Genomic DNA, 11,836 nt, shown 5'->3' with positions numbered 1-11,836 from the left:
ATCAGAGGCGGATGGAGATGAGCAGTCTGCATCCTGCCTGGAGTTCTCAAATGCAAAACTGAAAATCTCTCCTGCCTGGGCTCTCTCTCGTCTCATCCCAGAGGATCTCGCCTACAACATTCCACCTGGGATCCTCTGAGGTCTGTACAGCTGCTGCTCCTCCTTATCTTCTGACAGCAACACTGAGGAGAGTTGGTGTCCTGAGCCGCCTGTGTTAGAACCTAAGCGGTGCTTCCTAGTAAAAACCCTCTTGCCGGTTTCCTCCCAAGGATGTGCGAACCCTATCGTGCTCTGGGACCACAACGATGTCGATGTCGAGGGTGGATGTTTCCCCTTCCACGTCTGATGGATGGCGGCATGTGTTAAAACAACTTGGTTTCTATTAGCCTTGTCTCTGGGCTGGCCTTTTGGCAGAAGGCTCCCTTTCCGCACTTAATGTCTGTCTACTTAAGATCATTTCTACCATATGATTAGTCCTCTTTTCTTATTTTCTTTTACTCATCATCACTTAGCATGCTGTAAGCACTCAGTAAATGGGAGTGATTATCACCCCTTGGCAAACTAGCACTGCAGTCAGTAGAGGAGTGAGCTGCAAAGCAGGGCAGAAATAACCCAGGCAAACCTACGGCAGACTTGCTGAATTCACCCTCAAAAGACCACGACACTCTCAACTCATTCAAACGCCAAGCAGCTTTCTGATTAACTTTACTTCCTTCCAAGATTCCTTGCTTTCGAGAAGAGATGTCCTAGGTCACTGCTTTTTAAGCTGCGACTCCAGGCCAATTGGCACAACATGAAATACATTTAGACAGACGCAGGCAGCGTTTTCAAACAATGAAGTAAAACAGAATGGAACAAAAATCATCAGAAAGTGAGTTACACAGTGTTAAGCATCATTCTGTGAAATGTTTGTTTCAGAGGTGCATGCAAATGTGTGTGTGTGTGAGATATGTATACTGAGCTGCTTTGTAAAAGGTACTTCGGGTGCAGCACATATACTAAAATTGGAACGATACAGAGAAGATCAGTATGGCCCCTGTGCAAGGATGACATGCAAATTCATGAAGTGTTCCACATTTTTGTGGTATATATACACAACGGAATACTACTCAGATATAAAAAAAGAGCAAAATAATGCCATTTGCAGCAACATGGATGGAACTAGAGACTCTCATACTAAGTGAAGAAAGTCAGAACGAGAAAGACAAATGCCGTATGATATCACTTATATCTGGAATCTAATATATGGCACAAATGAAGCTTTCCACAGAAAAGAAAATCATGGACTTGGAGAACAGACTTGTGGTTGCCTAGGGGAGGAGGAGGGAGTGGGATGGACTGGGAATTTGAGGTTAATAGATGCAAACTATTGCCTTTGGAATGGGTAAGCAATGAGATCCTACTGTATAGCACTGGGCACTATATCTAGTCACTTATGATGGAGCATGATAATGTGAGAAAAAAATGTATACATGTATGTGTGATTGGGTCAACTTGCTGTACAGCAGAAAACTGACAGAACACTGTAAACCAGCTATAATGGAAAAAATAAAAATCATTATTTAAAAAAAAAAAATGTACTTCTGGAATTCCCATCGTAGCTCAGTGGAAACAAATCTGACCAGTATCCATGAGAATGCAAGTTTGATCCTCTGCCTCCCTCAGTGGATTAAGGATCTGCGTTGCCGTGAGCTGTGGTATAGGTTGCAGGCAGACACAGCTGGAATCTGGTGTTATTGTGGCTGTGGCGTAGGCTGGCGGCTACAGATCCAATTTGACCCCCAACCTAGGAACCTCCACCCCTAGCCTGGGTGGGCGTGGCCCTAAAAAGACCCCCCCCCCCAAAAAAAATGTACCTCTTGCTGTGAGACATGATCAAAACTTTTGAAAGTCCCTGAGCCAGATAACATATCCACAGGCATCCTGGTCACTGCAAAGATAAATTAATAAGTTGATCTCCCTCAACTGACTTATAAAATTGAGTCCCTAAACCAGGGGCCAGTCCCTGAAGCAATTGGTGGTTGCTCCCACCAAGATCCAACTGACCCCCCAGGAGCCTCTGCCTGATAATTACCCTCATTCTGCCCGCTTTAGTGTAGAAATGGAAATTGCAACCGCAATGATCAATGCAAATTGTTTTAGGTGAAGATGCTCTCAGACCTTTTGCATAGACGATCAGCACTTCAGAGAAGAGGCTTTCAGAGTGTGGCCTTTTAAGGGATGGGTCACTCATAAGAGGCTCCGTTGCAGGCCAAAATGAGTGTTGTGTGATTTAGAGCAAGGCACTTAACCTCTTTGGGCTTCTGCTTTTTCAATGATGAAACAAGGAGTAAGTGGGAAAAAGCAAGGGAGACAGAATTGTTTTCTTTTTATACTTCTGTGTTGCTTGATTTCCAATAAGCAGGTTGCTTCTGTAACTTAAAAATACAAGATTTAAAGTTAACATAGGAGTTCCCATTGTGGCCCAGCAGGTTAAGAACCTGACTAATATCCATAAGGATGAAGGTTTGATCCCTGGTCTCGAGCAGTGGGTTAAAGATCTGGCATTGCTGCAAGCTGTGGCAAAGGTCACAGATGTGGCTTGAATCTGGCATTGCTGTGGCGTAGGCCAGGAGCTGCAGCTCCAATTTGACCCCTAGCCTGGGAACTTATATGCCGTGGGTTCAGCCCTGAAAAAAAGAAGAAGAGGAAAGATCGAAAGATCGAAAGAAAGAAAACAAAGTTAACATAAAAGGAGAAAGTTGGGCTAGATGGTGATTTTTTGACATTGGAAACTCACATTCCCCTTTAGTAGAATGGAAAGTACATGTGTTTGGGCCACCTTTGCAGACTTTGTCCTTTCCCCTCTCAATTTCAAACCCAGACTCAGGAAACCTATGAGGAAGAAGGGAAGGAAGGGAGGGAGGAAGAAAGAAAAAGGAAAAAAGCAAAAGTCTACTTGGACATACAGCCAAGGAGTGTGCATCTTCCTGAAGATTTGGTGGCACATGTGAAGGAGAGAATTATATCACAGAGCAAAAATGCCCAAATACCATCTTGGGACTTATCTGCTCTTCCTCTCTGTTCCTGGACTCCAGGGACCGTGTCTCTCTTATTTTGCACCCCGTCCCACTCCTCTAGATTATTCTGTCAGCAACTTGGTTATGCTGGGAAACACAGTTTCTAGACCACCTTTCTCTGAATGGTTCTGGGTTAGAGTTGCCTAAAAAGTGAAGTTGTGCAGGACCAGGGAGACCAAGTGAAGCAGCAACCGCTGTGCTCTGAAGGTTGTCCTTGGTTAGAGGTGAGAGGCAGACAGATGCAGATGTGCCTGCAGCACCCAGTTCATCCTTCCTCTTCCCTGCTCTGCACCCAGCTCTCCCTGGCTCTGCTGACCAACAGTGACATCAAGCCCATCTCTAGACAATTAGCTGCAAATTCACACAGGTGACAGCCAGAGACTTCCATGAACTTCTACAAATGCCCCTTTCACGGAGCCCCTGCATCAGCTGGACATAGCAAGCTTCCAGAGTTCTCTTCATCCTCAGCTCCCCTTTATGAACCTTTTTTCCCATAGCTTCTTCCACATCCATGTATGTTCTGATTCCTATAATATAGATCTTAGTCCACAACATATTATGGTTCTGCTTCCCTGACTGGCCCCCTGGAAACACCAGGGTCTGGCCCCCCAGCCTCAAAGACAGCAGATATAAAAATGGGGCTGGAGATCTCAACAAAAAGCCAGATTCTGCAGGATCTTCCAGTTTGGAGAAGGAGTGTAGACTGAATCCTGAGGGAACTAGGGAGCCATTGAATGTGATATGCAGATGCATGGGATGACTACATTTTTGTTTTCAAAACAAAGGCTCTGAAGAGAATGAATTAGTGGGGAGCCAGAGAGACTGTCAGGAGACCAGTGAAAGGGCCATCACACACATTCCCAAGTATTTATTTGCATCTCTATAGATGGAGCAGTTGATCAATGAAAGTTAAACTTTAATCATGGCATGAAAAGTAATAAATCACTTGTCAAGCCAATATTTACTATCTCCAGCCATAGCGCCTCAGTGATAGGTAGATAGTCACCTCTTTTTCCATCCAGGATCTAGAACATAAGAACTCCCTGAAACGGTGACAAGATGGACCGGATTAACAAATGAACCAAAAAAAGATGGATGAGTAACACGGAGATGACAGACAAGAGGGGACAGTTTAAACAATAGCCACATGGCAGGACCAGGGACCAAGTTTGCAGAGGCTGGTTCAATGGCACCAAAAGAAAATGTTCCAAAAATGAACATTGAAAAAAAAAAAAAAAGAAAGAAAGAAAATGAGATTTCCCATCTCCCTTCCCATCCAAGTGCAGCCATTTTAGCTCTGTTCTAACTCTCACATTTCTTTCAGTTCATTAAGAGCAGGTGTGCACACCAATTTTCCGAGCAATTTTCTAAGGCTCCAACTCAATACAGCATTATCTTTATGAGAATCAAGCCTTAAATGAAGCACCTGAATTTTTTCCTTATATGGTAGGAAAAGAGGGGAAAAATTAAGAGATGAGGGAGAGAAAGGTGGATTTTGACTGTATATTCTGGTTTCAACTTAAAAAAAAAGATACAGCTGCCTTGAGCATCATTCTTTTGAATTTCTGCTTTGAGGTTTACATTTAATAACAACATTGGATTGAGAAGGGCCCCCCGAAAACCTGCAGGGGCATGCGAATCTGAACTGGTAACAGAGAGCGGAGGTGGGGAAGTTACCCAACAGCCCAGAGAAAAATTATTTTCATTTCTTCTGAAATTAAGGGAACTATCTTTATTCCCACCTCATAACAAGGAAGTGGAAAGAAATGATAATGTTGAACTGTAATGGCCTGGAGTGTCCTTTTGTTCCCCTAAATGGACACTCTTAGATTGCAGCTTGGAAGAGAGGCTCTTGGGGGTGACAAGACAGCACAGACCTCAAAATACCAGGCAGAAATTAGGTGATACAAACACTGCCGCTTCTATTGTCAGTTCTATTATATTCTGGACAAGGATATTTCTCTTCTTTTTCAGTCTCTCTCCTCTCTCTCTCTCCCTCACACACATACTTGAACGCACACACACCATTCCTTTCAGAAATGTTCTATGAATAAACTTGAACAACCGATGCCAAGCACCAGCCTGCCCCTCCGCTCCCTTTCACGTTGACCCTCCTCCTGTGAAATCCCAATCCCCCCACCCCACCCCCCGACTACGTAACAACATCAAAGCCCCTCCTATTTCCTATCCTGCTCCAAAGGACACTGCTGCCTCCATTTAGCACGATTCTGACTACTTTTTACTCTGTGCCAAACACTGTTTCACCAGAATTGGCAAGGACACTGCCCTTGGAGAACTCTTATTCTAATAGGAGACAGAGATAACAGGTGAATAAGTGAATCAGATGGTGTTAGATTGTTAGCTGTGAAAGAACTAAATGGTGATTTATAAAGAGTGTCAGAATATCTGGGTGGTCAGGAAAGTTCTTTCTGAAGAGGAACTGAGATCTGTGTAGATGCCAGGAAAAAGAGAAGCCAGAAGGGCACTCTAGGCAAAGTGAATGGTAAGTGCAAAGGTCCTGGGGCAGGAGTGAGCTCTGAGAATTTATTTACTATTATTTTTTAATGATTTTTATTTTTTTCCATTATAGTTGGTTATCTCAGAATTTAAAATTCTGTGAGCTAAAGGGAATGGGTGGGAATACAGCTGATAAGATCAGGGAGGTAGGCAGGGGCCAGATAATACAGTGTTTTAAAGAACATGTTGAGAGATGAGGAGTCATGGAGGGGTTTTGCCCAGCAGGTATAAGAATGTCTGCATTTCTTTTATGGGGTTTTCATCATCCTTTGGCCTGATGTCTTCAAATAATTAGACTCTCTTTGGTTATCAATAAAAACATGTATTTCTAAGTATAGATTACTATAAACATATTAAGTTCTAGGAATTTATACTTGGTCTCATAAACTCTGAATTTTACAACTGGAAGTAGTCACTAAAGATCATCTCTTTTTTTTTTTGCTTTTTAGGGCTGCACCCACGGCATATGGAGGTTCCGGCTGGGGGTCAAATCGGAGCCAGAGCTGCCAGCCTACACCACAGCCATAGCAATGCCAGATCCAAGGCATATCTGCAACCCACACAACAGATCACAGCAATGCTGGATCCTTAACCCACTGAGCAAGGCCACGGATTGAACCCACATCCTCATGGATACTAGTCAGGTTCATTTCTGCTGAGCCACAATGGGAACTCCTACATTTTCTGATTAATTTTTTTTATTTAATTAAAAGTGCTAAACGCTGAACTCATTGAGAATAGCTTGGGTATGAGTACTGAAAACTCAACTAACTGGCTTAAACCATAAGCTATTTACTGACCTTTGTTTGACTGAAAAGTCCAACGGTATGTCAGCTTCAAGCAAGGCTAGATCCAGCTGCTTGACAATGGTGCAAAGAACCTACTCTTTTTATTGCTCTGTTCTACCATTCATAGGGTATGCTTTCTCCTAAAGCTGGCTCACTTTCAACTACAGGATGACCACATAAATCCCCAAGGGCTATACTTTTCCTTGTTAATGCCTGGTGAAAGAGAGCCATAGTCTTTATTTCTACTTGTCCAGCTGAGATTCTGAGATTAAATTTGGACTAGTTTGGGTCATGGGCCCACTCCTGAACCAATCACTGTAGCTAGGGGAATACAAAGACCTCAGTGCCTTAGCCCAGGTCATGTACTCCACCCAGGAAGAAACCAAGAGGTGAGGTCACTTTTTCCAGAAGCACAGCAGCTAAGGCAAAATTAAGGGTCATACTGCCAAAGTTGAGAATGATTGATGGATGGCTGAAACAGACCTTCAGATCACTTGTCAAAAATGAACCACTCATGGTCCCTGGTGGTCAGGTGGTTAGGATTCAGCACTTACATCACTAAGGTCCAGGTTTGATCCCTGGTCTGGGAACTGAGATTCCATATCAAGCTGCTGCATGTTGCACCACCCCACCCCCAAAAAATGAATATTCACATACATAAATATTATAGCAGTTACAGTTTACTGAGTTAACCCAAAGGAGTCATCTAATGGACATCAGGAAGGGGGGTTTTATTAGTCATGATATGCTAACAGTTATAACAAATATATCTAAATCTCAGTGACTATCAGTCAGTGACAATGACTGTTTATGAAAGTGGTCCAAAGTAGTGTGGGTTGGAGGGCATTCTGTTCCACACAGTTATTCAGGGACCCAGGCTTCCTGTATCTGACAGCTCCCCCATGCCTGAGGGATCTGGAGACCTCCACTGGATTTTCTACAGCTAGTGAGCAGATGAAGAAATGGAGAACACACAGAGAAGGCACACCTGTCCTTAACTGCCTTTGCCCAGAGGTAACATATAACACTTTTGCTCTCATCTCATTGGCTGGAACTAGTCACATGGTCTTATCTAGATATAGGAGAGCTGGGAAATGTAGTCAGGCACTCAGGAACATGGTATTGGTGAGCACAGCACCTTTTCAACAATATGTCATTGATCACAGCTTTTGGAATCTCTGCAGTTTCTCCCATGTGCTCATTGTAGAAAACTCAGAGATTTCAGAAATACCTTCTTTGATATTTTTATAATTAATCCATGAGAAGAAGTACACAGTACAATGTGGTGGATTATTATTCAGAAATATTCACTCCCTCTCCTCTATGCACTAAAAGGGTAGAGACTTTGAGACTTTTCCCCCACTCCTTGATGTCAAACGAGGCCAATGACTTGCTTTGGCCAAGAGAATGAGGCAGAGGTGACTGAGTGCTGGTTTTGAGCCTAAAGCTCAAAGGACCTCTTAGTTTTCACTTGTACTTTTGTGTTTCTGCCGTTGCCACCGGAAAAATGTGGCAGGGTAGGGCACTGATACCAGAAGAAAAATGAGAGACACATAGAACAGAACCACCCCAGCTGGTCCCCCCTTAGATCGCCAGGTCTTTTTTATTTTTTGTTTATTGATTTTTTTTTTCTTTTTAGGGCATATGGAAGTTCCCAGGCTAGGGGTCAAATAGGAGCTGCAGCTGCTGGCCTACGCCACAGCCACAGCAATACCAGATCTGAGCCACATCTGTGAACTACACCACAGCTCACGGCAGTGCTGGATCCTTTGACTCACTGAGTGAGGCCAGGGATCAAACTTTCTTCCTCATAGATCCTAGCTGGATTCCTAACCCACTGAGCCACAATGGGAACTTCAGAACACCCAGTCTTGATGGCCCACCCAGTCACCAAGTGTGAGCAACATGGCTGAGATGAGCAGAGCCAAACAGCCAAGCTCATATCCATCAGCCACCCCCAACCAACTCGGAAATCCATGAGCTGTAGAAGTACTTTTTGAAATAAACAACCCAGGAGTTCTCGCTGTGGTGAGCGGAGATGAATCCAACTAGGAACCATGAAGTTGTGATTTGATCCCTGGCCTTGCTCAGTGGGTTGAGGACCTGGTGTTGCTGTGAGCTGAGGTGTAGGTCGCAGAGCTGGCTTAGATCCAGCGTTGCTGTGTCTGTGGCGTGGGCTGGTAGCTGCAGCTCCGATTAGACTCCTAGCCCGGGAACCTCCACATGCTATAGGTATGGCCCTAAAAAGCAAAAAAAAAAAAAATTCCCATCATGGATCAGCGTTAATGAACCCAACTAGTATCCATGAAGGCACAGGCATGATCTGGCCTCACTCAATGGGTTAAGGATCTTGCATTGCCATGAGCTGTGGTGTAGGTTGAAGATGTGGCTCAGATCCTGCGTTGCTGTGGTGTGGGCCACGAGCTATAGCTCGGATTTGGCCCCTAGCCTGGGAACTTTCATATGCCACAGGTATGGCCCTTAAAAAAATAATAGTAAAAAAAAATAAACAACCTAATCAAGAAGACTTAAATAGACATTTCTCCAAAGGAGATATACAGATGCCAAATAGGCACATGAAAAGATGCTCAATATTGCAATTATTACAGAAATGCAGATCGAAATTACAATGAGGTTTCACCTCACACCAGTCATGATGACGATCATTAAAATGTCTACAAGGAGTTCCTGCTATGCCTCAATGGGACGGGCGGCATCTCTGCAGCACCAGGACACAGGTTTGATCCCCAGTCCAGTACAGTGGGTTAATGGGTTTGGCATTGCCACAGCTGCAGCATAGGTCACAATTGTGGCTTGGATCTGATCCCTGGCCTGGGAACTCCATATGCTGTGGGGCGGACAAAAAAGAAAAAAAGTCTTCAAATAACAAATGCTGGAGAGGGTGTAGGGAATAAATGCTCCTGTGCTATTGGTGGAATGTAAATTGTTGCAGCCACTATGGAGAACAGTATGGAGGTTCCTTAAAAAACTAAAACTAGAAGGAGTTCCCATCATGGCTCAGTGGTGATGAATCCAATTAATATCCATGAGGACGTGGGTTCAATTCCTGGCCTCGCTCAGTGGATTAAGGATCCAGTGTTGTTGTGAGCTGTGGTGTAGGTCGGCAGCTGTAGCTCCAATTTGACCCCTAGCCTGGGAACTTCCATATGCTGTGATTGATGCCCTAAAAAGACAAAAACAAACAAACAAACAAACAAAAAAACCTAAAAATGGAATTACTATATGGTCCTGCAATCCCACTCCTGGGAATATATCCCAGAAAACTCCAATTTGAAAAGATACATGCATCCCCATGTTCACTGCAGCACTATTCATGATAGCTAGGACAAGGAAGCAACCTAAATGTCCATCAAAGATGAATAGATTAAAGAAGACCTGGTATATGTAAATATGATGGAATATTACATAGCCATAAAAAGAATGAAATAATTTGCTGCATTTGCTGCAACATGGGTGGAGCTAGAGATTATTAAATGAAGTGAAGCAAGTCAGACAAAGACAGCATATGATATCACTTATATGTGGAATCTAAAAAATGATACAAATGAACTTATTTACAAAACAGAAAAAGACTCACAGACCTAGAAAACAAACTCACAGTTACCAAAAGAGATAGCAAGAGCAGGGGAGATAAATTATGAGTTAGGATTAACATATATACACTACTATATATAAAAGAGATAAACAACAAGGACCTACAAATAGCACAGGGAACTATACTCAATATGTTATAATAACCTATAATGGATAATCTATTAGAGGTTATCTTATAATAACCAATAGTAACACTATCAGTTATTATAATATCTTGTAATAAACTGTAATGGAAATCTATAACTTATAATGGAACAACCTATTACAATATCTTACAATAACATATATATATGTATTGGTGAGCACAGCATGTTTCCAACAATATGTCATTGATCACAACTTCTGCAATCTCTACAGTTTCTTCCATGTGTGCTCACTGATGAAAATTCACAGACCTCAGAAATACCTTCATTTGAGATTTTTATAACTAATCCACAAGAGGAAGTGCATAGTGAAATATGCTGTTATGTATAACTGATTCTATGGTACAGGGAAATTTACTCAATATTCTGTGATAACCTACATGGGAAAAGAATTTTAAAAATAATGGATATGTGTATACGTATAACTGAATCCATTTGTTGTATAGCAGAAATTATTACAACATTGTAAATTAACTATACTTCAAAAAAAGAGAAGTGCCTCTTATTGCATGCTGTTCAACTGTCATGCTTGTTTGTCTTGCAGCCCTAAGCCAATAGGCAGGATCTCTCAAGCTTGCAGAGGATACCACATTTTCCCATGTTATGGTCCGTTGAAGACAATGTGAGGTAGGAAGGTGTTAAAGAATGCTGTGAGCAGGCATGGAGGTGTCAGGTACATGGTGGGAGAAACCTCCAGACTCTGCTGAAGATAATATACTCTGAGTGATCACAACTGGTGGGGTGAAATTCCAGAGCGGCGGTTAACTTCATTGCTGGTGGCCATAATCCAGAGCCATGCCTTGGCCAGAAGGTGCTGGCATCAAGACAGAAAGCAGTCTCCCCCCTACCCAGAACCATGAAACATACACGCCCAGAAGTCACCAAGCCGTTCTGCTTACAGAAGAGCTAAGGAAGGTAAAAATGGAGCCCAAAGAGGTTCAGGCACCAAGAGCAGAGAGGAGTGATAGACGAAAGCCTCCCATTCTGAACAAAAGGACATAATTGGAGAAAAGATCTGACTTCCACGTGAAAAGGAGACACCCACCACCAAAATAGCAGAACCAGCATCTTTCCCTCAGATCTTGATTTCTAATGCCATTCTTTACCAAAAAGGAACCAGGGATTTCCGGAGAAATGGCTGACTCTAGGACTAGGGTAGGAAATCTACAAGATGAGGCTGGAGGATATTTTTTTTCTTTTTACAGCGACACCTACAGCATATGGAAGTTCCTGGGCTAGGGGTCAAATCAGAGCTGCATCTGAGGCCTACGCCATAACCAGGGCAACACTAGTTGTAGCTTGCGGCAATGCCAGATCCTTAATCCATGGACCAAGACCAGGGATCGAACCCACATCCTCACCAACACTATGTCGGGTTCTTAACTTGATGAGCCACAAAGAGGACTCCTGGAGGATCTTACAGTTTCAGAAAGTAAGAAGCACGCTCAAGCAAAAACAACACATGCAGAGTGATGGGAGTGTATCAGAGGAACCTAGGAGCCAACTGAAAGAGATCCCAGGGGCCATAGCTAGCCAATTTGAGCTATAAAAAGAATAAAGGAGTACTGGATTATAGCCCAAGGTATCAAATAAATATCCATGCATTGCTATGGATATAAACAAGTGATTATATAAATAAAGGGGGAGAAGAGACACATCTCCTGTGCAGAAGAATTCCAAGAAATGTATGTAGCCACTCTACCCTTGAGGAGAT

General features: G+C 43.0%; 1 non-coding gene across 1 annotated transcript; it reads left to right on the top strand.

The window, feature by feature from the left end:
* Positions 1-975: 975 nt before the first annotated feature.
* On the top strand, positions 976-1,081 carry LOC146396619 (U6 spliceosomal RNA). The gene has a single exon (XR_014828604.1). It is a non-coding gene; the product is annotated as a U6 spliceosomal RNA (small nuclear RNA).
* Positions 1,082-11,836: the final 10,755 nt, after the last annotated feature.

The sequence above is a fragment of the Sus scrofa genome, chromosome 14, assembly GCF_054392235.1.
Source record: "Sus scrofa isolate SSC_HxYL_T2T_F1_AM1 chromosome 14, Sscrofa_HxYL_maternal_Yorkshire_Landrace_v2.0, whole genome shotgun sequence".
Taxonomy (NCBI): domain Eukaryota; kingdom Metazoa; phylum Chordata; class Mammalia; order Artiodactyla; family Suidae; genus Sus; species Sus scrofa.
This window is presented reverse-complemented; position numbering and strand designations above follow the sequence as displayed.